The sequence below is a fragment of the Crinia signifera genome, chromosome 8, assembly GCF_055691185.1.
Source record: "Crinia signifera chromosome 8, ASM5569118v1, whole genome shotgun sequence".
In the NCBI taxonomy this organism is placed as follows: Eukaryota; Metazoa; Chordata; class Amphibia; order Anura; family Myobatrachidae; genus Crinia; species Crinia signifera.
The window spans coordinates 68,990,577-69,018,061 of NC_139224.1; the positions used below are offsets into that span (position 1 = coordinate 68,990,577).

Sequence of the window (27,485 nt, forward strand, 5' to 3'; positions counted from 1 at the left end):
TTTCAGTAAGCCAATATAGTTAGGAAACTTTTTTATTAGCTTACCTTTAGATAGAAGTAGAAGAGGGCAAAAAAGTGCATGCATCTCATCTACAGCCATACCACATTGGATACGCCCAATCTCGTCTGATCTTGGAAGCTAAGCAGGGTTGGGCCTGGTTAGTACTTGGGTGGGAGACCACATGGGAACACCAGGTGCTGTAGGTTTTTTCCCATTACTGGCAAATTGTTTTTATTCTCTAGCTATTTAAATTGGAAACTTCTTATTTTTATTGCCAATACAGACATTTGAGAGAGGTGAAACAGACATAATAGCCATCACCTAAAGACTTACCTCACTGTTTCGGCCCAATTCCAACTGCTTTTGGCAGCTAAACAGTGTTGAGCCTCATTAGTAGTTTAATTTGAGACCACCTGCTAATATTATGTCCTGTAGGTCTTTTTACATTACCAACACATGATTTTTTTCAGTAAGCCAATAATGTTAGGAAACTTTTTTATTAGCTTACCTGGTTATAGAAGTAGAAGAGGGCAAAAAAGTGACTCTATCTCACCTACAGCCATACCACATTGGATACGCCCAATCTCGTCTGATCTTGGAAGCTAAGCAGTGTTGGGCCTGGTTAGTACTTGGGTGGGAGACCACATAGGAACACCAGGTGCTGTAGGTTTTTTCCCATTACTGGCAAATTGTTTTTATTCTCTAGCTATTTAAATTAGAAACTTTTTCTTTTTATTGCCAATACAGACATTTGGGAGAGGTCAAACAGACACAATAGCCATCACCTAAAGACTTACCACACTGTTTCGGCCCAATTCCAACTGCTTTTGGCAGCTAAATAGTGTTGAGCCTCTTTAGTAGTTTAATTTGAGACCACCTGCTAATATTATGTCCTGTAGGTATTTTTACATTACCAACACATGATTTTTTTCAGTAAGCCAATAATGTTAGGAAACTTTTTTATTAGCTTACCTGGTTATAGAAGTAGAAGAGGGCAAAAAAGTGACTCTATCTCACCTACAGCCATACCACATTGGATACGCCCAATCTTGTCTGATCTTGGAAGCTAAGCATTGTTGGGCCTGGTTAGTACTTGGGTAGGAGACCACATGGGAACACCAGGTGCTGTAGGTTTTTTACCATTACTGGCAAATTGTTTTTATTCTCTAGCTATTTAAATTGGAAACTTTTTCTTTTTTATTGCCAATACAGACATTTGGAAGAGGTCAAACAGACACAATAGCCATCACCTAAAGACTTACCACACTGTTTCGGCCCAATTCCAACTGCTTTTGGCAGCTAAATAGTGTTGAGCCTCTTTAGTAGTTTAATTTGAGACCACCTGCTAATATTATGTCCTGTAGGTCTTTTTACATTACCAACACATGATTTTTTTCAGTAAGCCAATATAGTTAGGAAACTTTTTTATTAGCTTACCTTTAGATAGAAGTAGAAGAGGGCAAAAAAGTGACTGCATCTCACCTACAGCCATACCACATTGGATACGCCCAATCTCGTCTGATCTTGGAAGCTAAGCAGTGTTGGGCCTGGTTAGTACTTGGGTGGGAGACCATATGGGAACACCAGGTGCTGTAGGTTTTTTCCCATTACTGGCAAATTGTTTTTATTCCTAGCTATTTAAATTGGAAAATTTTTCTTTTTATTGCCAATACAGACATTTGAGAGAGGTGAAACAGACACAATAGCCATCACCTAAAGACTTTCCACACTGTTTCGGCCCAATTCCAACTGCTTTTGGCAACTAAACAGTGTTGAGCCTCATTAGTAGTTTAATTTGAGACCACCTGCTAATATTATGTCCTGTAGGTCTTTTTACATTACCAACACATGATTTTTTTCAGTAAGCCAATAATGTTAGGAAACTTTTTTATTAGCTTACCTGGTTATAGAAGTAGAAGAGGGCAAAAAAGTGACTGCATCTCACCTACAGCCATACCACATTGGATACGCCCAATCTCGTCTGATCTTGGAAGCTAAGCAGTGTTGGGCCTGGTTAGTACTTGGGTGGGAGACCACATGGGAACACCAGGTGCTGTAGGTTTTTTCCCATTACTGGCAAATTGTTTTTATTCTCTAGCTATTTAAATTGGAAACTTTTTCTTTTTATTGCCAATACAGACATTTGGGAGAGGTCAAACAGACACAATAGCCATCACCTAAAGACTTACCACACTGTTTCGGACCAATTTCAACTGCTTTTGGCAGCTAAACAGTGTTGAGCCTCATTAGTAGTTTAATTTGAGACCACCTGCTAATATTATGTCCTGTAGGTCTTTTTACATTACCAACACATGATTTTTTTCAGTAAGCCAATAATGTTAGGAAACTTTTTTATTAGCTTACCTGGTTATAGAAGTAGAAGAGGGCAAAAAAGTGACTCTATCTCACCTACAGCCATACCACATTGGATACGCCCAATCTTGTCTGATCTTGGAAGCTAAGCATTGTTGGGCCTGGTTAGTGCTTGGGTAGGAGACCACATGGGAACCCCAGGTGCTGTAGGTTTTTTCCCATTACTGGCAAATTGTTTTTATTCTCTAGCTATTTAAATTGGAAACTTTTTCTTTTTATTGCCAATACAGACATTTGGAAGAGGTCAAACAGACACAATAGCCATGACCTAAAGACTTACCACACTGTTTCGGCCCAATTGCAACTGCTTTTGGCAGCTAAATAGTGTTGAGCCTCTTTAGTAGTTTAATTTGAGACCACCTGCTAACATTATGTCCTGTAGGTCTTTTTACATTACCAACACATGATTTTTTTCAGTAAGCCAATATAGTTAGGAAACTTTTTTATTAGCTTACCTTTAGATAGAAGTAGAAGAGGGCAAACAAGTGCCTGCATCTCACCTACAGCCATACCACATTGGATACGCCCAATCTCGTCTGATCTTGGAAGCTAAGCAGTGTTGGGCCCGGTTAGTACTTGGGTGGGAGACCACATGGGAACACCAGGCGCTGTAGGTTTTTTCCCATTACTGGCAAATTGTTTTTATTCTCTAGCTATTTAAATTGGAAACTTTTTCTTTTTATTGCCAATACAGACATTTGGGAGAGGTCAAACAGACACAATAGCCATCACCTAAAGACTTACCACACTGTTTCGGCCCAATTCCAACTGCTTTTGGCAGCTAAATAGTATTGAGCCTCTTTAGTAGTTTAATTTGAGACCACCTGCTAATATTATGTCCTGTAGGTCTTTTTACATTACCAACACATGATTTTTTTCAGTAAGCCAATATAGTTAGGAAACTTTTTTATTAGCTTACCTTTAGATAGAAGTAGAAGAGGGCAAAAAAGTGCATGCATCTCACCTACAGCCATACCACATTAGATACGCCCAATCTCGTCTGATCTTGGAAGCTAAGCAGGGTTGGGCCTGGTTAGTACTTGGGTGGGAGACCACATGGGAACACCAGGTGCTGTAGGTTTTTTCCCATTACTGGCAAATTGTTTTTATTTTCTAGCTATTTAAATTGGAAACTTTTTCTTTTTATTGCCAATACAGACATTTGAGAGAGGTGAAACAGACATAATAGCCATCACCTAAAGACTTACCACACTGTTTCGGCCCAATTCCAACTGCTTTTGGCAGCTAAACAGTGTTGAGCCTCATTAGTAGTTTAATTCGAGACCACCTGCTAATATTATGTCCTGTAGGTCTTTTTACATTACCAACACATGATTTTTTTCAGTAAGCCAATAATGTTAGGAAACTTTTTTATTAGCTTACCTGGTTATAGAAGTAGAAGAGGGCAAAAAAGTGACTCTATCTCACCTACAGTCATACCACATTGGATACGCCTGATCTTGGAAGCTAAGCAGTGTTGGGCCTGGTTAGTACTTGGGTGGGAGACCACATAGGAACACCAGGTGCTGTAGGTTTTTTCCCATTACTGGCAAATTGTTTTTATTCTCTAGCTATTTAAATTGGAAACTTTTTCTTTTTATTGCCAATACAGACATTTGGGAGAGGTCAAACAGACACAATAGCCATCACTTAAAGACTTACCACACTGTTTCGGCCCAATTCCAACTGCTTTTGGCAGCTAAATAGTGTTGAGCCTCTTTAGTAGTTTAATTTGAGACCACCTGCTAATATTATGTCCTGTAGGTATTTTTACATTACCAACACATGATTTTTTTCAGTAAGCCAATAATGTTAGGAAACTTTTTTATTAGCTTACCTGGTTATAGCAGTAGAAGAGGGCAAAAAAGTGACTCTATCTCACCTACAGCCATACCACATTGGATACGCCCTATCTTGTCTGATCTTGGAAGCTAAGCATTGTTGGGCCTGGTTAGTACTTGGGTAGGAGACCACATGGGAACACCAGGTGCTGTAGGTTTTTTTCCCATTACTGGCAAATTGTTTTTATTCTCTAGCTATTTAAATTGGAAACTTTTTCTTTTTATTGCCAATACAGACATTTGGAAGAGGTCAAACAGACACAATAGCCATCACCTAAAGACTTACCACACTGTTTCGGCCCAATTCCAACTGCTTTTGGCAACTAAATAGTGTTGAGCCTCTTTAGTAGTTTAATTTGAGACCACCTGCTAATATTATGTCCTGTAGGTCTTTTTACATTACCAACACATGATTTTTTTCAGTAAGCCAATATAGTTAGGAAACTTTTTTATTAGCTTACCTTTAGATAGAAGTAGAAGAGGGCAAAAAAGTGCCTGCATCTCACCTACAGCCATACCACATTGGATACGCCCAATCTCGTCTGATCTTGGAAGCTAAGCAGTGTTGGGCCTGGTTAGTACTTGGGTGGGAAACCATATGGGAACACCAGGTGCTGTAGGTTTTTTCCCATTACTGGCAAATTGTTTTTATTCCTAGCTATTTAAATTGGAAACTTTTTCTTTTTATTGCCAATACAGACATTTGAGAGAGGTGAAACAGACACAATAGCCATCACCTAAAGACTTTCCACACTGTTTCGGCCCAATTCCAACTGCTTTTGGCAACTAAACAGTGTTGAGCCTCATTAGTAGTTTAATTTGAGACCACCTGCTAATATTATGTCCTGTAGGTCTTTTTACATTACCAACACATGATTTTTTTCAGTAAGCCAATAATGTTAGGAAACTTTTTTATTAGCTTACCTGGTTATAGAAGTAGAAGAGGGCAAAAAAGTGACTCTATCTCACCTACAGCCATACCACATTGGATACGCCCAATCTCGTCTGATCTTGGAAGCTAAGCAGTGTTGGGCCTGGTTAGTACTTGGGTGGGAGACCACATGGGAACACCAGGTGCTGTAGGTTTTTTCCCATTACTGGCAAATTGTTTTTATTCCTAGCTATTTAAATTGGAAACTTTTTCTTTTTATTGCCAATACAGACATTTGAGAGAGGTGAAACAGACACAATAGCCATCACCTAAAGACTTTCCACACTGTTTCGGCCCAATTCCAACTGCTTTTGGCAACTAAACAGTGTTGAGCCTCATTAGTAGTTTAATTTGAGACCACCTGCTAATATTATGTCCTGTAGGTCTTTTTACATTACCAACACATGATTTTTTTCAGTTAGCCAATAATGTTAGGAAACTTTTTTATTAGCTTACCTGGTTATAGAAGTAGAAGAGGGCAAAAAAGTGACTGTATCTCACCTACAGCCATACCACATTGGATACGCCCAATCTCGTCTGATCTTGGAAGCTAAGCAGTGTTGGGCCTGGTTAGTACTTGGGTGGGAGACCACATGGGAACACCAGGTGCTGTAGGTTTTTTCCCATTACTGGCAAATTGTTTTTATTCTCTATCTATTTAAATTGGAAACTTTTTCTTTTTATTGCCAATACAGACATTTGGGAGAGGTCAAACAGACACAATAGCCATCACCTAAAGACTTACCACACTGTTTCGGACCAATTTCAACTGCTTTTGGCAGCTAAACAGTGTTGAGCCTCATTAGTAGTTTAATTTGAGACCACCTGCTAATATTATGTCCTGTAGGTCTTTTTACATTACCAACACATGATTTTTTTCAGTAAGCCAATAATGTTAGGAAACTTTTTTATTAGCTTACCTGGTTATAGAAGTAGAAGAGGGCAAAAAAGTGACTCTATCTCACCTACAGCCATACCACATTGGATACGCCCAATCTCGTCTGATCTTGGAAGCTAAGCAGTGTTGGGCCTGGTTAGTACTTGGGTGGGAGACCACATGGGAACACCAGGTGCTGTAGGTTTTTTCCCATTACTGGCAAATTGTTTTTATTCCTAGCTATTTAAATTGGAAACTTTTTCTTTTTATTGCCAATACAGACATTTGAGAGAGGTGAAACAGACACAATAGCCATCACCTAAAGACTTTCCACACTGTTTCGGCCCAATTCCAACTGCTTTTGGCAACTAAACAGTGTTGAGCCTCATTAGTAGTTTAATTTGAGACCACCTGCTAATATTATGTCCTGTAGGTCTTTTTACATTACCAACACATGATTTTTTTCAGTAAGCCAATAATGTTAGGAAACTTTTTTATTAGCTTACCTGGTTATAGAAGTAGAAGAGGGCAAAAAAGTGACTGTATCTCACCTACAGCCATACCACATTGGATACGCCCAATCTCGTCTGATCTTGGAAGCTAAGCAGTGTTGGGCCTGGTTAGTACTTGGGTGGGAGACCACATGGGAACACCAGGTGCTGTAGGTTTTTTCCCATTACTGGCAAATTGTTTTTATTCTCTATCTATTTAAATTGGAAACTTTTTCTTTTTATTGCCAATACAGACATTTGGGAGAGGTCAAACAGACACAATAGCCATCACCTAAAGACTTACCACACTGTTTCGGACCAATTTCAACTGCTTTTGGCAGCTAAACAGTGTTGAGCCTCATTAGTAGTTTAATTTGAGACCACCTGCTAATATTATGTCCTGTAGGTCTTTTTACATTACCAACACATGATTTTTTTCATTAAGCCAATAATGTTAGGAAACTTTTTTATTAGCTTACCTGGTTATAGAAGTAGAAGAGGGCAAAAAAGTGACTCTATCTCACCTACAGCCATACCACATTGGATACGCCCAATCTTGTCTGATCTTGGAAGCTAAGCATTGTTGGGCCTGGTTAGTGCTTGGGTAGGAGACCACATGGGAACACCAGGTGCTGTAGGTTTTTTCCCATTACTGGCAAATTGTTTTTATTCTCTAGCTATTTAAATTGGAAACTTTTTCTTTTTATTGCCAATACAGACATTTGGAAGAGGTCAAACAGACACAATAGCCATCACCTAAAGACTTACCACACTGTTTCGGCCCAATCGCAACTGCTTTTGGCAGCTAAATAGTGTTGAGCCTCTTTAGTAGTTTAATTTGAGACCACCTGCTAATATTATGTCCTGTAGGTCTTTTTACATTACCAACACATGATTTTTTTCAGTAAGCCAATATAGTTGGGAAACTTTTTTATTAGCTTACCTTTAGATAGAAGTAGAAGAGGGCAAACAAGTGCCTGCATCTCACCTACAGCCATACCACATTGGATACGCCCAATCTCGTCTGATCTTGGAAGCTAAGCAGTGTTGGGCCCGGTTAGTACTTGGGTGGGAGACCACATGGGAACACCAGGTGCTGTAGGTTTTTTCCCATTACTGGCAAATTGTTTTTATTCTCTAGCTATTTAAATTGGAAACTTTTTCTTTTTATTGCCAATACAGACATTTGGGAGAGGTCAAACAGACACAATAGCCATCACCTAAAGACTTACCACACTGTTTCGGCCCAATTCCAACTGCTTTTGGCAGCTAAATAGTGTTGAGCCTCTTTAGTAGTTTAATTTGAGACCACCTGCTAATATTATGTCCTGTAGGTATTTTTACATTACCAACACATGATTTTTTTCAGTAAGCCAATAATGTTAGGAAACTTTTTTATTAGCTTACCTGGTTATAGAAGTAGAAGAGGGCAAAAAAGTGACTGTATCTCACCTACAGCCATACCACATTGGATACGCCCAATCTCGTCTGATCTTGGAAGCTAAGCAGTTGTCACGACTGGGGATTTGGGACCCGGGAGTGACCTTGGTGGCTAGCTGACAACCCAATGGAAACAGGACGGAGGCAAGTGGATACAAATGGGTAATGTTTATTGCATATAATGAACTGGTACAGGGGACATTTGAAAGTCTGTAAAAGTCTTTGGAAAGCTGGGAACTGATAAGTTACTTGGAGGCACGTAGTAGAGGCACGGGAGCTGGAAAGCACAGAGTAGGGCCACTAGAGTGCAGGTGCCGGAAGCACGGAGTTGGACCACTGGAGAGCAGGTGCCGGAAGCACAGAGTTGGACCACTGGAGAGCAGGTGCCGGAAGCACTGTAGGCAGTGGTGAAGGTGGTTGCGGTTGCGGGTGCAGGTACTGAGGCACGCAGAGACAGGTGGACACAGGTGCAGATGCTGGAGCGTGCGGGTGCAAGTGGTCACAGGTGCAGGTAACTCGGAAGCACAGGTGCAGGAAACTCGGAAGCACAGGTGCAGGTAACTCGGAAGCACAGGTGCAGGTAACTCGGAAGCACAGGTGCAGGTAACTCAAAATGCAGGAACGGATGAACACTGGTGCAGATGAACACAGGTGCAGGAAACTCGGAAGCACAGGTGCAGGTAACTCGGAAGCACAGGTGCAGGTAACTCGGAAGCACAGGTGCAGGTAACTCGGAAGCACAGGTGCAGGTAACTCGGAAGCACAGGTGCAGGTAACTCGGAAGCACAGGTGCAGGTAACTCGGAAGCACAGGTAACTCAGAAGCACAGGTGCAGGTAACTCGGAAGCACAGGTACGGATGAACACTGGCACAGATGAACACAGGTGCAGATAACTTGGAAGCACAGGTGCAGGTAACTGGAAGCACAGGTGCAGGTAACTCGGAAGCACAGGTACGGATGAACACTGGCACAGATGAACACAGGTTCAGATAACTTGGAAGCACAGGTGCAGGTAACTGGAAGCACAGGTGCAGGCGACTCGGGAACACAGGTGCTGGGACAGGAAGCAGGTACTGGATATAGGTACAGGGTAACACTGGTGCAGGTACTTGTAATGCAGGAACAGGTGAACACTGGTGCAGGGTCTTGGAAGCACACAGGTGTAGGAATGCTGGAGCAGGGTCTTGGAAGCACACAGGTGTAGGAATGCTGGTGCAGGGTTTCGGAAGCTCACAGGTGTAGGAATGCTTGAGCAGGGTCTTGGAAGCACACAGGTGTAGGAATGCTGGTGCAGGGTCTTGGAAGCTCACAGGTGTAGGAATGCTTGGAAGCAGGATACAAATGCTGGGTAACTGGAATACCACAGAGCTTAAGCAGGAACACAAGCTGAAGCTTCCTTCCAAGTTATTGACAACAATGCAAAAGCAAAGTGTCTATGCAGGGCTGGGAGGATAACCCCTCAGAGCAGCACTGATTGGCCATCCGGGTGATTGGGAATGGCCACACCTGGAACAGTCTCTGGATGAGGCCAACAGGGAACTTGTATCTTTCAAGTGGTAACCACAGAGTTAATGGCTGAATCAGAATCACCCAGGTGCTCGTTACAAGCAAATACTCAGATCTTGCTGCAGCAAGCTGAGAAACAAGACTGACAGGCAGGTAAGACAGGACAAACACACTGAGTTCTGGCAGGATTGTGACAGTACCCCCCCTTTACGGGTGGCCACCGGACACTTCAGGAACTTTGAAGAAAAGTCACAATTCTGCCTCATCATCAGAACAGGTGGACCATCCATCGTCGACGTAAACGGAATTCCCGTTCCATTGGACACGATAATGAGGATGACTTCCGTCCGGAAGGAACACTTGACTTGGACGAAGAGGAGCACTGGAGAAAGACGTAGAATCAAATTCATCAGGGATAACTGAAGTATTTTTGACTGGAACTGAGAGACGAGAAGATCGGGCCCTTGAGGCTAAGGCACCACTAAGACTCAAATTAAATCTTGTTCGATATCCAGGGGCTTTCGGATAGCCATCTTTAGCATCTAACTGAATTTTTCTCAGAGGTAAGACAGGGCAAGGTGAAACAGGATTTTCAGGGAAAGGGGTAGAGTCATAATCCTCATCATACTCGGAATCAGAATCCATGTCTAGAGTTAAGACTGCCTTGCTCTGACTGGAGGTTTCTGAAGACTTGTTGGGGCAAGGTACCGTAGAAGGTTCCACTTGAGGATGAGACAGAGAAACACAGCCAACTCTTAAGCTCATGGGTACAGACCTTGAAGATGTGGGATATTCAGCAGAAAACTCGAAGGAATCTTTGGAAGGAGACAGAGCCATATAATTTAGTTCCATATCTATGGACTGAGTCTTCGGTGACGACTGTGAACCAGCCTGTTTTCTGGCAGCCCGAAAATTTTTGATATATTGGTCAAGAAGAGCTTGATCTTGTTCGGAGAGTTCCATCTTGGAGGACTGAGCTAAATCTGTGTTAAAGTATAGAGTCTCTGGGCTGAAGGATAGTACAGACGTGGAAGTAGACAAACTTGGACCAGCTGGAACCGGAGGACATCCGATTGTACTTGAACCAGCTAGGACCGGCAGGGACTCTGGATTGACGGATGGGACCGAATGATCATTGAAGATGCTTAAACCGGCTGGGACCGGCATGGACTCAGGATTGATGGATGGCAACGGATGATCCCTGAATATTCTTGAACCGGCTGGGACCGGCATGGACTCTGGACTGACGGTTAAGACCGGATGAGAACCAGAGGTGTCGGAATCGGCTGGAACCGAATGAGCCTCCTGACTGACGGCTGGAACCGGATCATCATTGGAGGTACTTGAACCGGCTGGGACCGGAGTGGACTCTGGACTGACGGATGGGACCGGATGAGGTCCAGAGGTGTCGGAATCGGCTGGAACCGAATGAGCCTCCTGACTGACGGCTGGAACCGGATCATCAATGGAGGTACTTGAACCGGCTGGGACCGGAGTGGACTCTGGACTGACGGATGGGACCGGATGAGGTCCAGAGGTGTCGGAATCGGTTGGAACCGAATGAGCCTCCTGACTGACGGCTGGAACCGGATCATCAATGGAGGTACTTGAACCGGCTGGAACCGGAGTGGACACAAGACTGCGGACCCCCACTTGGGGCTGAAGACTGCGGACCCCCACTTGGGGCTGAAGACTGCGGACCCCCACTTGGGGCTGAAGACTGCGGACCCCCACTTGGGGCTGAAGACTGCGGACCCCCACTTGGGGCTGGAGACTGGATGTGGTCAGAATCACTTTGTTCTTGGGCTTGCGGAGTGAACAATTCTCAATGAAGTGGTCTGGATTACCACAGTAGAAACATAAATGGAGAGACCTGCGTCTTTGGCGTTCAGATTCTGAAAGCTGGGACCTCCGCTTGCCCTGGACAGAAATTTCGCTCTGAAGGTTGGGAGGCCTTTCAGATTTCACAGGCACTTTCACTGAGACTCCTTTCACTTTGGAGCTGTAGCTGATGGGCTTCACAACCTCAGGAGTGTAACTGAGTAACGGAGTTATTATGGTAAAAAATTTTGCCAAAAGTTCTTGCAGCTGGATAAGTGAGTGGTGGTAGGTTCCCATTGGTATTGCTGTCAGATTTTGCATAGCCACTTTAAAGTCACTAGCCAAGTCCAGGGGCTTTTGCATACTGTCACGACTAGGGATTTGGGACCCGGGAGTGACCTTGGTGGCTAGCTGACAACCCAATGGAAACAGGACGGAGGCAAGTGGATACAAATGGGTAATGTTTATTGCATATAATGAACTGGTACAGGGGACATTTGAAAGTCTGTAAAAGTCTTTGGAAAGCTGGGAACTGATAAGTTACTTGGAGGCACGTAGTAGAGGCACGGGAGCACAGGAGCTGGAAAGCACAGAGTAGGGCCACTAGAGTGCAGGTGCCGGAAGCACGGAGTTGGACCACTGGAGAGCAGGTGCCGGAAGCACGGAGTTGGACCACTGGAGAGCAGGTGCCGGAAGCACTGTAGGCAGTGGTGAAGGTGGTTGCGGGTGCAGGTACTGAGGCACGCAGAGACAGGTGGACACAGGTGCAGATGCTGGAGCGTGCGGGTGCAAGCGGTCACAGGTGCAGGTAACTCGGAAGCACAGGTGCAGGAAACTCGGAAGCACAGGTGCAGGTAACTCGGAAGCACAGGTGCAGGTAACTCGGAAGCACAGGTGCAGGTAACTCGGAAGCACAGGTGCAGGTAACTCGGAAGCACAGGTGCAGGTAACTCGGAAGCAAAGGTGCAGGTAACTCGGAAGCACAGGTGCAGGTAACTCGGAAGCACAGGTGCAGGTAACTCGGAAGCACAGGTGCAGGTAACTCGGAAGCACAGGTGCAGGTAACTCGGAAGCACAGGTGCAGGTATGAAGCACAGGTGCAGGTAACTCTGAAGCACAGGTGCAGGTAACTCTGAAGCACAGGTGCAGGTAACTCTGAAGCACAGGTGCAGGTAACTCTGAAGCACAGGTAACTCAGAAGCACAGGTGCAGGTAACTCGGAAGCACAGGTACGGATGAACACTGGCACAGATGAACACAGGTGCAGATAACTTGGAAGCACAGGTGCAGGTAACTGGAAGCACAGGTGCAGGTAACTCGGAAGCACAGGTACGGATGAACACTGGCACAGATGAACACAGGTGCAGATAACTTGGAAGCACAGGTGCAGGTAACTGGAAGCACAGGTGCAGGCGACTCGGGAACACAGGTGCTGGGACAGGAAGCAGGTACTGGATATAGGTACAGGGGCCCTTATTCTGGTTGGTGCGGTCAGAGCCGCACACGGGGCTCCGACCGCACAAACCAAGGGCCGCCCACCCGACGGATCGCCACGGCCGTCCGTACACGGACGGCTGGCGATCCGCACAAAAATGGTGGAGGCTACGCCTCCACCATGGTGGGAGCTGCCCCCTGCCTTCGATGGTCGACGACCATCGAAGGCAGGCCCGCACGCCGCGGCAGCTCCCGCAAGCTCAGACCACACGGACAATCGTCCGTGTGGGAGCTTGAAAGGGGGCTGAAAGCTGACATCCGGCGACGTCAGCTTTCCGCCCCCATGTCATGGTAATGAGGGCGTCATGCCCTCATTACCATGCATACGCCCCGCGTTTGCATGGGAACGCCCATGAAACGCGGGGCGTACACATAGGGTAATGAGGGGCTGAAGCCCCTCACGCCCCTATACGCCCCCTTTGCGGCGGACGAAATCCGTCTGCGGCGAAGGGGGCTGCACATGCGCAGAATGACCTCTGCGCATGTGCAGAACAAAAACATCGGCGGTACGGCCGCACGCGGGCCGTACCGAGCCGAGTAGAATAAGGGCCAGGGTAACAAGACTGACAGGCAGGTAAGACAGGACAAACACACTGACTTCTGGCAGGATTGTGACAGCAGTGTTGGGCCTGGTTAGTACTTGGGTGGCAGACCACATGGGAACACCAGGTGCTGTAGGTTTTTTCCCATTACTGGCAAATTGTTTTTATTCTCTAGCTATTTAAATTGGAAACTTTTTCTTTTTATTGCCAATACAGACATTTGAGAGAGGTGAAACAGACACAATAGCCATCACCTAAAGACTTACCACACTGTTTTGGCCCAATTCCAACTGCTTTTGGCAGCTAAACAGTGTTGAGCCTCAATAGTAGTTTAATTTAAGAGCACCTGCTAATATTATGTCCTGTAGGTCTTTTTACATTACCAACACATGATTTTTTTTTAGTAAGCCAATACAGTTAGGAAACTTTTTTATTAGCTTACCTGGTTATAGAAGTAGAAGAGGGCAAAAAAGTGACTGTATCTCACCTACAGCCATACCACATTAGATACGCCCAATCTCGTCTGATCTTGGAAGCTAAGCAGTGTTGGGCCTGGTTAGTACTTGGGTGGGAGACCACATGGGAACACCAGATGCTGTAGGATTTTTCCCATTACTGGCAAATTGTTTTTATTCGCTAGCTATTTAAATTGGAAACTTTTTCTTTTTATTGCCAATACAGACATTTGGGAGAGGTCAAACAGACACAATAGCCATCACCTAAAGACTTACCACACTGTTTCGGCCCAATTCCAACTACTTTTGGCAGCTAAACAGTGTTGAGCCTCATTAGTAGTTTAATTTGAGACCACCTGCTAATATTATGTCCTGTAGGTCTTTTTACATTACCAACACATAATTTTTTTCAGTAAGCCAATAATGTTAGGAAACTTTTTTATTAGCTTTCCTGGTTATAGAAGTAGAAGAGGGCAAAAAAGTGCCTGTATCTCACCTACAGCAATACCACATTGGATACGCCCAATCTCGTCTGATCTTGGAAGCTAAGCAGTGTTGGGCCTGGTTAGTACTTGGGTGGGAGACCACATGGGAACACCAGGTGCTGTAGGTTTTTTCCCATTACTGGCAAATTGTTTTTATTCTCTAGCTATTTAAATTGGAAACGTTTTCTTTTTATTGCCAATACAGACATTTGGGAGAGGTCAAACAGACACAATAGCCATAACCTAAAGACTTACCACACTGTTTCGGCACAATTCCAACTGCTTTTGGCAGCTAAAAAGTGTTGAGCCTCTTTAGTAGTTTAATTTGAGACCACCTGCTAATATTATGTCCTGTAGGTATTTTTACATTACCAACACATGATTTTTTTCAGTAAGCCAATACAGTTAGGAATCTTTTTTATTAGCTTACCTGGTTATAGAAGTAGAAGAGGGCAAAAAAGTGCCTGTATCTCACCTACAGCCATACCACATTGGATACGCCCAATCTCTTCTGATCTTGGAAGCTAAGCAGTGTTGGGCCTGGTTAGTACTTGGGTGGGAGACCACATGGGAACACCAGGTGCTGTAGGTTTTTTCCCATTACTGGCAAATTGTTTTTATTCTCTAGCTATTTAAATTGGAAACTTTTTTCTTTTTATTGCCAATACAGACATTTGGCAGAGGTCAAACAGACACAATAGCCATCACCTAAAGACTTACCACACTGTTTCGGCACAATTCCAATTGCTTTTGGCAGCTAAACAGTGTTGAGCCTCTTTAGTAGTTTAATTTGAGACCACCTGCTAATATCATGTCCTGTAGGTCTTTTTACATTACCAACACATGATTTTTTCAGTAAGCCAATACAGTTAGGAATCTTTTTTATTAGCTTACCTGGTTATTGAAGTAGAAGAGGGCAAAAAAGTGCCTGTAAATCACCTACAGCCATACCACATTGGATACGCCCAATCTCGTCTGATCTTGGAAGCTAAGCAGTGTTGGGCCTGGTTAGTACTTGGGTGGGAGACCACATGGGAACACCAGGTGCTGTAGGTTTTTTCCCATTACTGGCAAATTGTTTTTATTCTCTAGCTATTTAAATTGGAAACGTTTTCTTTTTATTGCCAATACAGACATTTGGGAGAGGTCAAACAGACACAATAGCCATAACCTAAAGACTTACCACACTGTTTCGGCACAATTCCAACTGCTTTTGGCAGCTAAACAGTGTTGAGCCTCTTTAGTAGTTTAATTTGAGACCACCTGCTAATATTATGTCCTGTAGGTATTTTTACATTACCAACACATGATTTTTTTCAGTAAGCCAATACAGTTAGGAATCTTTTTTTATTAGCTTACCTGGTTATAGAAGTAGAAGAGGGCAAAAAAGTGCCTGCATCTCACCTACAGCCATACCACATTGGATACGCCCAATCTCGTCTGATCTTGGAAGCTAAGCAGTGTTGGGCCTGGTTAGTACTTGGGTGGGAGACCACATGGGAACACCAGGTGCTGTAGGTTTTTTCCCATTACTGGCAAATTGTTTTTATTCTCTAGCTATTTAAATTGGAAACTTTTTCTTTTTATTGCCAATACAGACATTTGGGAGAGGTCAAACAGACACAATAGCCATCACCTAAAGACTTACCACACTGTTTTGGCCCAATTCCAACTGCTTTTGGCAGCTAAACATTGTTGAGCCTCTTTAGTAGGTTAATTTGAGACCACCTGCTAATATTATGTCCTGTAGGTCTTTTTACATTACCAACACATGATTTTTTTCAGTAAGCCAATACAGTTAGGAAACTTTTTTTTTAGCTTACCTGGTTATAAAAGTAGAAGAGGGCAAAAAAGTGCCTGTATCTCACTTACAGCCATACCACATTGGATATGCCCAATCTCGTTTGATCTTGGAAGCTAAGCAGTGTTGGACCTGGTTAGTACATGGGTGGGAGACTGATAACGCAGAGATTTGTTTGATTTGACTGCAAATATAAGTAGCCATTAACCCAACATTACCGGAGTGATACCGTAGATGACAATATAACCAACAATCAGTTTACCTTATTGTTCTTTTTATTAGCTCATGATAAGCGTCTTAAAGAAGAAATGTCAGTTTGCATATAGATATTATGTTTGCACCATTGTTACCATCCTTATTTAGAATGCCTCTTCTTTACTGATACCTTACTAGATGTATTCTATCAATGGTTCCTGTGTGGATGTTCTTAGTTACTTTTATGTTATTATTCATATTTTTATTTTAAACCTTTTAATTAGTTTAACATATTAGCTATCAGTATTTTATTACCATCCTCTGATGCATACCGAAACCTGGGAGCATCAGTAGTATGATGTATATGTGTGTCTGTTATGATTATTACTATACTTGTGGGATTAAATTGAAAAGCAGAAGTAGAATACACCACCATGACTCTAGTAATACCTCTTTGATAACTATACACACTGTCCTTGCCAGCAACCAATCCCTGGTAACCCTCATTCACTATAAAAATATGAAAACTTAAAAAAACAAAAATGACTTCTTCAGTTAGTGAGTGTATGGGAAACTTGGTCACTCATGGGGATCATTGTTTTACACCTTGTCCACAACCCGCAGGGACACCACTAAGGGTATCCCCCCGATTCCGTGAACCTCTTCTTGCCCACAACCCGCAGGGACACCACTAAGGATGTCCCCCGATTCCGTGGACCTTGTCTTGGTCTGTGTGGGGGCCCTGGACAGGTCCATCATCAAATAAGTTTATTAAATTAGAATCAAAGTCACAATATTTATCTGCATCAGTATCTTTTCCTTTCAACTGATATCACCACCAGGTCGGAAACCTTCTTGCAGTGAGACGCATTAATTCAATTGGTTTGTTTAACAGGGACGGGTCTTTCCTTTAATCTACGAGACATTTAATTGTAAGAATTTTCTCACCATTGCATAGTCTCCAGGCTGGACCTTATAACAACATCCCTTCATAAGCTTGTTTGCTTTTCTGGTAAAGTCTTTAGATGATGTGAGAATTAGAGTGACAAGTCTGCTGCTGGATGTTGAATAGGGTTTGCTGGTCTCCCAAAAATAAAAAAAAATTATATATAAATTGAAATAATGATCTTATAAGGGGACAGGTTCAGTGGCTGCTGAGGAGTAGTGTGAATGTTATACAAAACCGATGACAAAACTTCAAGTCAACTCATGGTAATTTCCACACCCACCCTAAATAATGTGTTCTCAATGTGCATTTGTTAACATGTTCAATTTTGACTAAAACCTTTTAGTGAGTGGTGAGTGCAACCAACCTTCAATACCCATATATTGACTTATTCCTCAGAATACCTTTCCTGTCAAATATGTACCTCTATGATTTTTTTTTAATACCATATACCTTATGGGATAACATATCCTAATTTCTCAATACATTTCTTTGCTGTAAAGGATGCTGTACATGGGACAGCTGGGATGTTCCTTATAATCAAGATAACATATCAGATACCATTTAAATATAATAACAATTTTATATGCATGTAAATTCCAAAAAAATATTTTTAAACTCAGGAATGGACCAGTGGTAGTAGAAATGTTAGATGGTTCTATAGGAATAATTTTCCTGAGTTCATTCTCTTGCAGATGAGTTTGGGACTTTTCTGCATAAGATGAAATCAAATGCATGCCCTCTCTCTCCTTACATGGGTCATCCCATGGGCAGCTTCTGTATATGCCAGGAGGAGGGGTTTTGGGAGCTACTGATCTGCCCCCACCATCTTTACATAGGCCATTAGCCTTTTGACTGCATCCATTCATCATCCATTGGCACATTCCTTTTAAATACACAACTCTGGATGTTTTATGAGATTCTGCTGGTCAATTGTAAAAACATTAAATTGTATAGTGGTGTGATTCACAACGGTGGTCATCCTGTTTTTGTTACCAAGTGCAACAAGATCACTTTATAACATGTGAGCTTGACACTTAACAACTAGAGTGACAAGTCTGCCTTTGCAGGGAGTTGCACAGCCTCAATGAGCTCCTTTACTTGCTGTGATATTAGCGTATTATATCATAGCAAAATCACGATGGAAAATGAGGATCTCTAAATCCAATACTCCCGCATATCCCGTATATGGCCATCCTGAGTCTCCTTGTTGGTGACAACTACAATCTTTGTAGATGGCAGTGGCGTGTCAGAGATATCAGGTCTGATTGGAGAAATTTTGCTTTAAATATTCCTCACAATCATGTTCTAAATCCTGCCTCTCATCCATCCTCTGGGACTCCCGGGTCCCACCAGGTAGCAGAGTAGCAGGATTTAGCGTACCACACCTGACAATGGTCAGGTCATGTGGCACCGGGAGCAACCATGCACTGGAAAGTGTCTTGTCCGTGAGGAGTTCATTAGTAAAGATGTAGCATTAGAGACACATAGTGTGCGGTGTTCTGTAATTTCTATACAAAGGCTGCAGCAGCCGCCACAGTCCTTAAACATGTTGGTAAAGCAGATGCCACTCGGTCAAGTGTGCAACTGTAGCACCTGATGGGTCTATGTGAACCCCCATGTATATGTGTTCAAACTCCCAAGGCCGCTGCTTATTGTTCCTTACAGTAAAGACAGGTATATGATAAATCTGATATATCCAGTGCTGTGGTTTCTGTCAGTGCGTGTATCAGAGCCTTAAATGAACAATGATGTCAGTATATTGTACTTTGTGTCAGTTAGATTTAGTAGTAGTAATAGAAAAAGTGTCAGTAAGAGAATCCTGTAAAGAATTTAAACACATCATTAGATCATAAACATATTGAATCAGCATGGTGGTAGCAATCATGCAACTCATTGTGGGACATAGTGGGGCTGTCCATAAAACTTTGGCTTAATTGAGTCCATGTATATTGGACTGTGCTGTAAATAAATGTAGTAAAGGTGCCCACACACTAGAAAGATCTGCGATCATAAGATGTGCACATAAATTAGCCTTCAAATCTTTTGTCCGATCTGGACAAAAGATTTCAGGCAAGCACACATCTTTACCAAAGATTTTTCTTAAGATCCCGTGTGCGTTCCTATGGATCTTTTGTTAAATCCTCTGATCTTTTGTGCAGCACGTAAGATCAGAAGATTTAGCAAAAGATCCACAGGAGCGAGCATCGGATATATCGGCCGATTTATCGAAAATCGGCCAATCGGACCAAAAATCGTTCTAGTGTGTGGGCACCTTTAGTCCTGACAATCTGCTATTTGATAGTAAGAGATATGCAGATCATAAATCAATGATTAGATGACTGTAATACTTCCATAACTGTAAAGTGAATTGATTTACACTAAAAAAATAATCAGAATAATCGCATTGGGTAGATAACCTACAATAACAGAGTGTTGCAAATACTATGGGTATTAAATAATATGCGTTGTTGTCAAATTTGAAAAAAACTATTTCTGCCTCAGATTTTAGAGGGCATTGTGGAATCCATGGAAGTTTTGGGCATCTCATTTCGGTTAAATATATATGTAACCTGCATATCAGTGGTCCATAGATATTCAGAAACTTGTGACATGATTAGTAATGAAAAACTCATCAAAATACTAATTGCTTAATGCCCTATGAGCATCACTCATATCCTCTAACCCCGTGAGGGTCCTCATATCGGTTAGTGCTTTCTGACAGCTGTCTCTCATGGATTCCTGTTAATAATACACAATTTCTTCCAAACCACTCTGAGAAAAAACAATCATTAAATCATTACAAATATTTGAGAGAATATCATGATTAGTTGTGCAGCAAATGCGATTACTAGTAGCAGTACCCAGTTGTGCTGCGCCTAATTGTGACCTCCATTCCTTATTTGTGGGCTCATATGCATGACCAATGGATCTAGTAAAGTGGCAACATGCAATCAGATAAATCAGTAAACTCAACTCAATATGCATCTTATAATAATCACTATAAAATCTGTATTTTTCAATAAGGGCTTTGATAAGGATTCTGCAGAGGTACCTGCAGACTCAATATTATTTTCTAAAGAATTTCTCGTGGCTCAGTAATAATAATAATAATAATATTTTTTTTAACCCCTTACCGACGCAGCCTGTTTTTGCCTTCCTGACAGAGGCCTTTTTTTCAAATCTGACATGTATCACTTTATGTGGGGATAACTTTTTATTGCTTTTACTTATCCCAGTGATTTTGAGATTGTTTTCTCGTGACACATTGTACTTTAAGTTAGTGGTAAATTTTGGTCGATACAGTCTGTTTTTTTTGTGAAAAATACCAAAATGATGTAAAAAAATTGAACATTTTGCAATTTGCAAAATGTTAAATTTTCTACTTGTGAGACAAATAATCATACCACTCAAAATAGTTAATAACTAACATAGACCATATGTATACTTTATTATTACATCATTATTTCAACCTGCTTTTAATTTTTTTGGACACTAGGGGGCAGCAGAGTCAAAATTATACACATAACACAGTAAACGCTGCTTTTGGCTGTTCACGTTTGAACAGCCAATCGCAGCAATCGCTGAGGGGGGGGCATCGGTGCCCCCCCTGGACAATGAGGTAAGATGTCTGCTGTCAGGGACAGCAGACATCGTCCCTCTGTCACCGCGTCTATAGACGCGGTGACAGTTTAAAAACATGACGTACATTTATGCCATGTGTCGGGAAGTACATCCCGACCATGACGTAAATGTACGTCAAATGTCGGGAAGGGGTTAAAACACTTGTTTTTTTCTGTGCAAAATGAAATGCATCAATTTGTAAATGAATATTTTCTCTGGAATGGTCACACCTCTATTGGCTTGGTTTTTATTTAAATAAAACAAGCAAAAGCAATAGCATTATTAAGCTCAGACATCATATTAGCATTTGTCATTTGGAGAAAAAAAATGGCAGTTTTTAAACAGATGTTGACAAAACAACATTATCACATGAGGGAAGCAATGGGGAGGGGGCTGGAGGTCATCCTTGGGTATGGCTGATCACTGTCCCATACAAACATTGCAATAACTTTAATCTATTCATTGTGCCTTTTCAAAAGGGTAAACAATATCTTCAATTCTAAGATCTTTCAGCCCATAATTGCTTAAATGTCCTTGTTATGGAAAACAGTTCTGTAACACTCCTTGGATATTTCACATCATTTAGGAATAAAACTTTACTCTCTTATCAATCTCATTAACCATTTCCTGCCTTTAATTTCCTATTGAGTTATTTCTGATATTACTCTCACCTCATCACTGAAAAAAACTTCTTCCCTTCTGCTTATTCAAAAATAAACAAAATTTTCAAAATTATTCTTTTTTTTTCCCATTTTTCTTTTTCTTCCCTAGGGCTCTAAAATAGATATCACCTCTCCTCACTTTTCACTGAACAGAATTAACCCCTCAGTGGGACAGTACAATCTTTCCAAACACATGTGGGTTAGTGGGATATACTATCTCAATTCTTGAAGCTTTCACCACCTGTCACCAGACCATTGCGCGTTCACTCTCATCAAATAATCATTACCTCACAGGTGCATCATCATCGCCAATTCCAACTAACTATGACTAGCATAGTATTTTCTATTCCTTCTCACTTGCTCACACCAGTCACATACTCAAAGAACTTTCTGTGATCCCATACAAATGCTTAAAACAGTGTTACCTCTTTCAAAGACAAAAATGTAAATAAAATAAAAAAAAATTTCCCCAAAAAACCTAACCTTGCGTTATGTGTCATTCACTGTTACCACACCTACGCCTTCCACATCCTGTCATTCCTTGTTACCAGTCTTGTGGGTCTCTACTGTCATTCTTTGTTACCAGTAGTCACGTGTCCCACCCCCACCCTTTTTTCTCAGTATATTCTACCTTGCACGTAGGTGGCAGATACCCCCTGTGAATCTCGCTACCGGTCAGCACTCTCACAGGAAAAATCAACTCATCAAATCAGAAAAAATTATATGCAATATGTCATTCTTTGTTACCTTATCTGCACATTGTCTAAGTGATCATTACACGATTAGATCACTATCTCCCCTGGTTATCTAGCTAACTGTGGCCACAGTATTAACCCCTTAAGATACTCTATCAATTTAGTATCCTCCCCCTTTCAAAACAAACAAAACTAAATTAACACAAATCCAAAACAAAACAAAAATTGGCTTAAAGAAAACCCCACAGCCTTGAGTCAGTTATCACTGATTACCTTCCATTCATAAGAATAAAAATAAACCCAGGATTTATCTGCGCATTACTCAAGGTATATCTGATTCAATATATGTATCCAGATCAAGCAAATAGGCAACAGAAATTGCCAACAGAAAACATGGTCTAATATATCAATATGAACCTTTAAGAATAGATGTTATATTGGACTTATATCTCATCGATATATATATATATATATATATATATATATATCTATATATATATATATATATATATATATCACTTTTCTTATCCAAAATGTATTACTCATTAAATGAAAAAAAAAAAAACATTGAATTCACATGATCATTTCCTGTTTCTTCACCTAACGTGGACAACTCCTTATCTCGCATTACATCTCGCTGGGGCCTCCAACTGATAACGCAGAGATTTGTTTGATAAGATTAGATATGATTGATAACCCAAACCTGTATATATTTCCTTTATTTCCTTTAAATATAATGGCAACGCTGAAATGATTGCACACCCACACAACCTTGTTATAAAATGTATGACAATGCTTTACTTGAAAAATAGCTTCATTACAGGTATTTGCAAATACAGACTAACACAAGAAACATAAAATTGATTAGCTAATACTTAAACAGTAATTCTAAATCAAATCAAAATGGACACCTTTCAAGGACAGTGGTCAGCCATGATTAAACCTCCTTCATAATTACCTCCAGCCCCCTGTGCTTCCTTGTTCTTCCTCAACTGCCTTTCCCCTCCTTCTATAACTCTGATATTTAAACCTTAATCACATTAATTAATTAATTACTCATAAGCATTGAGTCTTATTGGAAAGCTCTGCTTTCAATCATGATGTCATAATTAACCCAACACCCAACTTCAGTGGCCTTGGGGGTCTACGCATGTGTGGCCTTGTTCCCATATTATTCAGTTTGTGGAGACTAGCTTTCTGTCCTTGCTCCATTATACTGTCAACATCACATTCTTAAGCTTCTAAAACCAAAAACAATTCTCTATAAGAAATCACTTTTACAGCACTGTTCTGAATGATCAGCCATTTTATAATGTTATTATGCAAGTCATGCCTAACAAAATGGCCGCCGTTTCTGACATATTATAACTGTTTAGCGCAAAGGTAATGCCTCATACGCAGTGAATAGTACATTGTGCAACAAGCTAAAGTCATCTGCAGCAATAATAGCAGCAGTCAGGAAAACAGAATATAATAAAAGCATAGATTTATTGATTCGTTGATTTTCTGTATTATCAAGACCACATGGGAACACCAGGTGCTGTAGGTTTTTTCCCATTACTGGCAAATTGTTTTTATTCTCTAGCTATTTAAATTGGAAACTTTTTCTTTTTATTGCCAATACAGACATTTGGGAGAGGTCAAACAGACACAATAGCCATAACCTAAAGACTTACCACCCTGTTTCGGCCCAATTCCAACTGCTTTTGGCAGCTAAACAGTGTTGAGCCTCTTTAGTAGTTTAATTTGAGACCACCTGCTAATATTATGTCCTGTAGGTCTTTTTACATTACCAACACATGATTTTTTTCAGTAAGCCAATACAGTTAGGAATCTTTTTTATTAGCTTACCTGGTTATAGAAGTAGAAGAGGGCAAAAAAGTGCCTGTATCTCACCTACAGCCATACCACATTGGATACGCCCAATCTCGTCTGATCTTGGAAGCTAAGCAGTGTTGGGCCTGGTTAGTGCTTGGGTGGGAGACCACATGGGAACACCAGGTGCTGTAGGTTTTTTCCCATTACTGGCAAATTGTTTTTATTCTCTAGCTATTTAAATTGGAAACTTTTTCTTTTTATTGCCAATACAGACATTTGGGAGAGGTCAAACAGACACAATAGCCATCACCTAAAGACTTACCACACTGTTCCGGCCCAATTCCAACTGCTTTTGGCAGCTAAACATTGTTGAGCCTCTTTAGTAGTTTAATTTGAGACCACCTGCTAATATTATGTCCTGTAGGTCTTTTTACATTACCAACACATGATTTTTTTCAGTAAGCCAATACAGTTAGGAAACTTTTTTATTAGCTTACCTGGTTATAGAAGTAGTAGAGGGCAAAAAAGTGACTGTATCTCACCTACAGCCATACCACATTGGATACGCCTGATCTTGGAAGCTAAGCAGTGTTGGGCCTGGTTAGTACTTGGGTGGGAGACCACATGGGAACACCAGGTGCTGTAGGTTTTTTCCCATTACTGGCAAATTGTTTTTATTCTCTAGCTATTTAAATTGGAAACTTTTTCTTTTTATTGCCAATACAGACATCTGGGAGAGGTCAAACAGACACAATAGCCATCACCTAAAGACTTTCCACACTGTTTCGGCCCAATTCCAACTGCTTTTGGCAGCTAAACAGTGTGGAGCCTCCTTAGCAGTTTAATTTGAGACCACCTGCTAATATCATGTCCTGTAGGTCTTTTTACTTTACCAACACATGATTTTTTTCTGTAAGCCAATACAGTTAGGAAACTTTTTTATTAGCTTACCTGGTTATAGAAGTAGAAGAGGGCAAAAAAGTGCCTGTATCTCCCATACAGCCATACCACATTGGATACTCCCAATCTTGTCTGATTTTGGAAGCTAAGCAGTGTTGGGCCTGGTTAGTACTTGGGTGGGAGACCACATGGGAACACCAGGTGCTGTAGGTCTTTTCGCATTACTGGCAAATTGCTTTTATTCTCTAGCTATTTGAATTGGAAACTTTTTCTTTTTATTGCAATTACAGACATTTGGGAGAGGTCAAACAGACACAATAGCCATAACCTAAAGACTTACCACACTGTTTCGGCCCAATTCCAACTGCTTTTGGCAGCTAAACAGTGTTGAGCCTCTTTAGTAGTTTAATTTGAGACCACCTGCTAATATCATGTCCTGTAGGTCTTTTTACATTACCAACACATGATTTTTTTCAGTAAGCCAATACAGTTAGGAAACTTTTTTATTAGCTTACCTGGTTATAGAAGTAGAAGAGGGCAAAAAAGTGCCTGTATCTCACCTACAGCCATACCACATTGGATACGCCCAATCTCGTCTGATCTTGGAAGCTAAGCAGTGTTGGGCCTGGTTAGTACTTGGGTGGGAGACCACATGGGAACACCAGGTGCTGTAGGTTTTTTCCCATTACTGGCAAATTGTTTTTATTCTATAGCTATTTAAATTGGAAACTTTTTCTTTTTATTGCCAATACAGACATTTGGGAGAGGTCAAACAGACACAATAGCCATCACCTAAAGACTTACCAGACTGTTTCGGCCCAATTCCAACTGCTTTTGACAGCTAAATAGTGTTGAGCCTCTTTATTAGTTTAATTTGAGACCACCTGCTAATATTATGTCCTGTAGGTCTTTTTACATTACCAACACATGATTTTTTCAGTAAGCCAATACAGTTAGGAAACTTTTTTATTAGCTTACCTTTAGATAGAAGTAGAAGAGGGCAAAAAAGTGACTGTATCTCACCTACAGCCATACCACATTGGATACGCCCAATCTCATCTGATCTTGGAAGCTAAGCAGTGTTGGGCCTGGTTAGTACTTGGGTGGGAGACCACATGGGAACACCAGATGCTGTAGGTTTTTTCCCATTACTGGCAAATTGTTTTTATTCTCTAGCTATTTAAATTGGAAACTTTTTCTTTTTATTGCCAATACAGACATTTGGGAGAGGTCAAACAGACACAATAGCCATCACCTAAAGACTTACCAGACTGTTTCGGCCCAATTTCAACTGCTTTTGGCAGCTAAATAGTGTTGAGCTTCTTTAGTAGTTTAATTTGAGACCACCTGCTAATATTATGTCCTGTAGGTCTTTTTACATTACCAACACATGGTTTTTTTCAGTAAGCCAATACTGTTAGGAAACTTTTTTATTAGCTTACCTGGTTATAGAAGTAGAAGAGGGCAAAAAAGTGACTGTATCTCACCTACAGCCATACCACATTGGATACGCCCAATCTCGTCTGATCTTGGAAGCTAAGCAGTGTTGGGCCTGGTTAGTACTTGGGTGGGAGACCACATGGGAACACCAGGTGCTGTAGGTTTTTTCCCATTACTGGCAAATTGTTTTTATTCTATAGCTATTTAAATTGGAAACTTTTTCTTTTTATTGCCAATACAGACATTTGGGAGAGGTCAAACAGACACAATAGCCATCACCTAAAGACTTACCAGACTGTTTCGGCCCAATTCCAACTGCTTTTGACAGCTAAATAGTGTTGAGCCTCTTTATTAGTTTAATTTGAGACCACCTGCTAATATTATGTCCTGTAGGTCTTTTTACATTACCAACACATGATTTTTTCAGTAAGCCAATACAGTTAGGAAACTTTTTTATTAGCTTACCTTTAGATAGAAGTAGAAGAGGGCAAAAAAGTGACTGTATCTCACCTACAGCCATACCACATTGGATACGCCCAATCTCATCTGATCTTGGAAGCTAAGCAGTGTTGGGCCTGGTTAGTACTTGGGTGGGAGACCACATGGGAACACCAGGTGCTGTAGGTTTTGTTCCCATTACTGGCAAATTGTTTTTATTCTCTAGCTATTTAAATTGGAAACTTTTTCTTTTTATTGCCAATACAGACATTTGAGAGAGGTGAAACAGACACAATAGCCATCACCTAAAGACTTACCACACTGTTTCGGCCCAATTCCAACTGCTTTTGGCAGCTAAACAGTGTTGAGCCTCATTAGTAGTTTAATTTGAGACCACCTGCTAATATTATGTCCTGTAGGTCTTTTTACATTACCAACACATGATTTTTTTCAGTAAGCCAATAATGTTAGGAAACTTTTTTATTAGCTTACCTGGTTATAGAAGTAGAAGAGGGCAAAAAAGTAACTGTATCTCACCTACAGCCATACCACATTGGATACGCCCAATATCGTCTGATCTTGGAAGCTCAGCAGTGTTGGGCCTGGTTAGTACTTGGGTGGGAGACCACATGGGAACACCAGGTGCTGTAGGTTTTTCCCATTACTGGCAAATTGTTTTTATTCTCTAGCTATTTAAATTGGAAACTTT

At 41.4% G+C, this 27,485-nt stretch overlaps 26 non-coding genes and 4 pseudogenes across 26 annotated transcripts; all 30 read left to right on the forward strand.

The window, feature by feature from the left end:
• Nucleotides 1-87: 87 nt before the first annotated feature.
• Nucleotides 88-206, forward strand: LOC146032165 (5S ribosomal RNA). The gene has a single exon (XR_014457610.1). It is a non-coding gene; the product is annotated as a 5S ribosomal RNA (ribosomal RNA).
• A 345-nt stretch (nt 207-551) lies between these two features.
• Nucleotides 552-670, forward strand: LOC146031148 (5S ribosomal RNA). Its single transcript, XR_014456621.1, has one exon. It is a non-coding gene; the product is annotated as a 5S ribosomal RNA (ribosomal RNA).
• Nucleotides 671-1,015: 345 nt separating this feature from the next.
• On the forward strand, nt 1,016-1,134 carry LOC146034159 (5S ribosomal RNA). The gene has a single exon (XR_014459565.1). It is a non-coding gene; the product is annotated as a 5S ribosomal RNA (ribosomal RNA).
• A 346-nt stretch (nt 1,135-1,480) lies between these two features.
• LOC146030717 (5S ribosomal RNA) lies at nt 1,481-1,599 on the forward strand. Its single transcript, XR_014456207.1, has one exon. It is a non-coding gene; the product is annotated as a 5S ribosomal RNA (ribosomal RNA).
• A 344-nt stretch (nt 1,600-1,943) lies between these two features.
• LOC146028569 (5S ribosomal RNA) lies at nt 1,944-2,062 on the forward strand. The gene has a single exon (XR_014455239.1). It is a non-coding gene; the product is annotated as a 5S ribosomal RNA (ribosomal RNA).
• A 345-nt stretch (nt 2,063-2,407) lies between these two features.
• LOC146027868 (5S ribosomal RNA) lies at nt 2,408-2,526 on the forward strand (annotated as a pseudogene).
• Nucleotides 2,527-2,871: 345 nt separating this feature from the next.
• LOC146031322 (5S ribosomal RNA) lies at nt 2,872-2,990 on the forward strand. The gene has a single exon (XR_014456790.1). It is a non-coding gene; the product is annotated as a 5S ribosomal RNA (ribosomal RNA).
• A 345-nt stretch (nt 2,991-3,335) lies between these two features.
• LOC146033215 (5S ribosomal RNA) lies at nt 3,336-3,454 on the forward strand. The gene has a single exon (XR_014458625.1). It is a non-coding gene; the product is annotated as a 5S ribosomal RNA (ribosomal RNA).
• A 345-nt stretch (nt 3,455-3,799) lies between these two features.
• LOC146029184 (5S ribosomal RNA) lies at nt 3,800-3,908 on the forward strand (annotated as a pseudogene).
• A 345-nt stretch (nt 3,909-4,253) lies between these two features.
• Nucleotides 4,254-4,372, forward strand: LOC146027508 (5S ribosomal RNA). Its single transcript, XR_014454907.1, has one exon. It is a non-coding gene; the product is annotated as a 5S ribosomal RNA (ribosomal RNA).
• Nucleotides 4,373-4,718: 346 nt separating this feature from the next.
• Nucleotides 4,719-4,837, forward strand: LOC146031462 (5S ribosomal RNA). The gene has a single exon (XR_014456929.1). It is a non-coding gene; the product is annotated as a 5S ribosomal RNA (ribosomal RNA).
• A 344-nt stretch (nt 4,838-5,181) lies between these two features.
• LOC146028582 (5S ribosomal RNA) lies at nt 5,182-5,300 on the forward strand. Its single transcript, XR_014455242.1, has one exon. It is a non-coding gene; the product is annotated as a 5S ribosomal RNA (ribosomal RNA).
• A 344-nt stretch (nt 5,301-5,644) lies between these two features.
• On the forward strand, nt 5,645-5,763 carry LOC146028594 (5S ribosomal RNA). Its single transcript, XR_014455243.1, has one exon. It is a non-coding gene; the product is annotated as a 5S ribosomal RNA (ribosomal RNA).
• Nucleotides 5,764-6,108: 345 nt separating this feature from the next.
• On the forward strand, nt 6,109-6,227 carry LOC146028605 (5S ribosomal RNA). The gene has a single exon (XR_014455244.1). It is a non-coding gene; the product is annotated as a 5S ribosomal RNA (ribosomal RNA).
• Nucleotides 6,228-6,571: 344 nt separating this feature from the next.
• LOC146028616 (5S ribosomal RNA) lies at nt 6,572-6,690 on the forward strand. The gene has a single exon (XR_014455245.1). It is a non-coding gene; the product is annotated as a 5S ribosomal RNA (ribosomal RNA).
• Nucleotides 6,691-7,035: 345 nt separating this feature from the next.
• On the forward strand, nt 7,036-7,154 carry LOC146027745 (5S ribosomal RNA). Its single transcript, XR_014455132.1, has one exon. It is a non-coding gene; the product is annotated as a 5S ribosomal RNA (ribosomal RNA).
• Nucleotides 7,155-7,499: 345 nt separating this feature from the next.
• LOC146030432 (5S ribosomal RNA) lies at nt 7,500-7,618 on the forward strand. Its single transcript, XR_014455927.1, has one exon. It is a non-coding gene; the product is annotated as a 5S ribosomal RNA (ribosomal RNA).
• Nucleotides 7,619-13,802: 6,184 nt separating this feature from the next.
• On the forward strand, nt 13,803-13,921 carry LOC146035054 (5S ribosomal RNA). The gene has a single exon (XR_014460457.1). It is a non-coding gene; the product is annotated as a 5S ribosomal RNA (ribosomal RNA).
• Nucleotides 13,922-14,266: 345 nt separating this feature from the next.
• Nucleotides 14,267-14,385, forward strand: LOC146031079 (5S ribosomal RNA). The gene has a single exon (XR_014456556.1). It is a non-coding gene; the product is annotated as a 5S ribosomal RNA (ribosomal RNA).
• Nucleotides 14,386-14,730: 345 nt separating this feature from the next.
• Nucleotides 14,731-14,849, forward strand: LOC146030824 (5S ribosomal RNA). Its single transcript, XR_014456308.1, has one exon. It is a non-coding gene; the product is annotated as a 5S ribosomal RNA (ribosomal RNA).
• A 345-nt stretch (nt 14,850-15,194) lies between these two features.
• On the forward strand, nt 15,195-15,313 carry LOC146028627 (5S ribosomal RNA). Its single transcript, XR_014455246.1, has one exon. It is a non-coding gene; the product is annotated as a 5S ribosomal RNA (ribosomal RNA).
• Nucleotides 15,314-15,659: 346 nt separating this feature from the next.
• LOC146028639 (5S ribosomal RNA) lies at nt 15,660-15,778 on the forward strand. The gene has a single exon (XR_014455247.1). It is a non-coding gene; the product is annotated as a 5S ribosomal RNA (ribosomal RNA).
• An 8,296-nt stretch (nt 15,779-24,074) lies between these two features.
• Nucleotides 24,075-24,193, forward strand: LOC146032120 (5S ribosomal RNA). The gene has a single exon (XR_014457563.1). It is a non-coding gene; the product is annotated as a 5S ribosomal RNA (ribosomal RNA).
• A 345-nt stretch (nt 24,194-24,538) lies between these two features.
• LOC146028736 (5S ribosomal RNA) lies at nt 24,539-24,647 on the forward strand (annotated as a pseudogene).
• Nucleotides 24,648-24,992: 345 nt separating this feature from the next.
• LOC146027763 (5S ribosomal RNA) lies at nt 24,993-25,111 on the forward strand (annotated as a pseudogene).
• A 345-nt stretch (nt 25,112-25,456) lies between these two features.
• LOC146028651 (5S ribosomal RNA) lies at nt 25,457-25,575 on the forward strand. The gene has a single exon (XR_014455248.1). It is a non-coding gene; the product is annotated as a 5S ribosomal RNA (ribosomal RNA).
• Nucleotides 25,576-25,919: 344 nt separating this feature from the next.
• On the forward strand, nt 25,920-26,038 carry LOC146031766 (5S ribosomal RNA). Its single transcript, XR_014457223.1, has one exon. It is a non-coding gene; the product is annotated as a 5S ribosomal RNA (ribosomal RNA).
• Nucleotides 26,039-26,383: 345 nt separating this feature from the next.
• On the forward strand, nt 26,384-26,502 carry LOC146028663 (5S ribosomal RNA). The gene has a single exon (XR_014455250.1). It is a non-coding gene; the product is annotated as a 5S ribosomal RNA (ribosomal RNA).
• Nucleotides 26,503-26,846: 344 nt separating this feature from the next.
• LOC146031161 (5S ribosomal RNA) lies at nt 26,847-26,965 on the forward strand. Its single transcript, XR_014456634.1, has one exon. It is a non-coding gene; the product is annotated as a 5S ribosomal RNA (ribosomal RNA).
• A 346-nt stretch (nt 26,966-27,311) lies between these two features.
• Nucleotides 27,312-27,430, forward strand: LOC146034991 (5S ribosomal RNA). Its single transcript, XR_014460395.1, has one exon. It is a non-coding gene; the product is annotated as a 5S ribosomal RNA (ribosomal RNA).
• The last annotated feature ends 55 nt before the right edge of the window (nt 27,431-27,485 follow it).